Source organism: Cynoglossus semilaevis, chromosome W, assembly GCF_000523025.1.
Source record: "Cynoglossus semilaevis isolate Cse_v1.0 chromosome W, Cse_v1.0, whole genome shotgun sequence".
Taxonomy (NCBI): domain Eukaryota; kingdom Metazoa; phylum Chordata; class Actinopteri; order Pleuronectiformes; family Cynoglossidae; genus Cynoglossus; species Cynoglossus semilaevis.
The window spans coordinates 14,779,433-14,781,994 of record NC_024327.1 but is presented as its reverse complement, the minus strand read 5'-3'; positions in this window follow the sequence as shown (position 1 = coordinate 14,781,994).

Genomic DNA, 2,562 nt, shown 5'->3' with positions numbered 1-2,562 from the left:
TTCTTTATATGCGGCTGTTAAGGCAGGGCCGTTTTTGCTCAGGGTTACTGACATGGTGTAACACGGAGTACAGCTTGGAAGCTAGCTATCTGGGAATGCGCCCTTCCTGGCTGTTAGGAGGAGGAGAATATGGGTGGAGTGACAGCAGTGGTAAATGATGCTGACTTTCAATCTTCAGCTGAGCAGGAGGGCAGGAAACTGCTTTGGTTAGCCGGCGGCTAATGTTGCGTTGTTATGAGGCATGGCACACTGTAAAACGCGGAGCTACATTCTTTTAACATGGTTCCATCCATCCATTTTCATCCGCTTGTCGTTCACCGGGTTGTGGGGGCAGCAGTCTCCACGACAGCCACCCAAATCACATTGCACCATACCAGTATAACATAAACCTTCCTGCGGGTGGTGAGTCCACTGGAAGGTACCAACCGCCCTAACCGGGATTCGAACCTACCCAGGAGGTGAACCCTGGGGTTCCACACCCTTTTAACATGGTTGAATAATTATAACAGTATTAAAAAAAAAGAAATCAGGGTACAGCATTTCGACATTTTGTCATGGCAATTAAAGTTCAAAATCTACGCGAAAATCAAGCGCACCACTAAACGTCCCTGACAGGTAACTTTTGAACGTTCTCTGTAGATAAAAAATATTTTATAATAGTTTTAGGCTGGCAGAAATAAATTACAAAATATTTACGGATTCTTTTATATAGAGAGAACTTATTTATTTCCGGCTTTTAACTATAAGGAGGTCCTCACAGAAGCCACCATTTTATTTTCATACACTTAAAATTGTTAAAGTTGAATACAATTAAAGTTATAATCTTATTACAGTAATGACTGCTTCCCTTTTTGTCACCTATGTACAGACATTGTACAGACCTTTACCTTATAGGTGAGTTTCAATGACACATGGGATTACAGCCACAGGGAAGCCATGAAACTTGTAAACACTGTTAAAAGTATTGAATTAAAGATTTTATTATTCTTAAACATCTTCACAACATCGGTGACGTGCTGTGAGGTTCATGGCTGGAGTGAGATTTACAATTGTAAGAACTGAAAAGATTATCTTACTTCACTATTCATCCAACAGCATGCACCTGGTAATGCTTCATATCCATCAGCATTCCTCTTTCAATTACACTTACACCGACACAAACATATACACAGGAACATATTTGTCCGACAAAGAACGTTTCTTTACACAAATGGATAGAGCACCCTTCTTGTGTCTAAGAAATTCATATATACTGTAAATAAATTAGATGAGTGCAGTACAAATTTAATTTATGCTTACATTCTGTAAACATGTTATTTTTCAAACTTTAAATTCTGCTGGTTTAATCAAAGGTTGTCTATCAAAATGATAAAAAAAAAAAGTTTAGACCAAAAATTTAGTTATCAAATACTTGAATTTTTTCTACTCACTCCCATCTTGTTTTAAAACAAAAAAAAAAAAAAACGTAAAACCATTTTTTAGCCTTACCTTTACTTATAGATTTAGTCCATGGTTGTATCTCTCGGTTTTCCCTCACCATAGCATTGTAGACACTATAAACTACACGATGTTTTGTGTCCGTTGCTCATTCAAGGCCAAATCGATCCTTGAATTTCCAAAAGTTTTTAAAGAAATTTGGCTTTGAATGTACATGGCTGATCTTCATGTCTGCTGAGGCTTCTTTGCAAATGTTTCAGGTCACAGTATCCCAAGTTAGTCCAGACGTTATCACACGATGAGAATAAAAGACATGGAAAGCAGTAATGGTGGTTTCTTTCAGGACAGCCACACAGCCAGTCTTTTTGTTTGTACCACTCCATTTGAAAAGAACGATTCTCCTGTCTTGTAGTTTGAAACAAACCTTTTAGCTCCGGCGTTGGTCTTCCATCACTTATCACCTTCTGTTTGAACCGGAAGTCCAGTTTTGAGAAATGTTTCCGTCTTGAAATACAATGCATAGGTAGAGCATAGAAAATGTTGTTCTTGACCTACTACTGGCTCCAGCTTGGTGCCGACTTTTAATTGCCTGTTCACACCAGCTGGAGAGCACCTGTCAGTTCACATACGACCCCTTGAGGTGAGGCAGAGTACTGTTTACCTCCCCTGCTGACTTTTCTCTGCACTTCATTGGCTGAGGAACAGAAACTGGCAAGCATCATGTGACACAGTTTGTACTGGATCGCGCAGTCAGATATGAGGCACAGCTCTCCACTGCCTCACCCGGGATTTCTGCCCTGTATTTGATCGCGATATACTCAAATTCTGCGATTTCTACTTGATAAAATGTCAGAAATGTGTAGAGTCATTGTCAGTTTGCCCGAGCGGTCCGGAGGCAAAACACAAGAGAATGATTCTCCAGGTGGTACTGTATGTGTGTTTATTCCACACATACAAAATCAACCACTTTACTACTACTACTACAACAACAACAACAATACTGATGATGATGATGATAATAATGATAATAATAATCCTCACAATCCAATACTCCAATCTACTTCCAATACAAACTCCACAACTCCATCTCCAACAAACATTTCTCCGTCCCTTTTATTCCTTTTC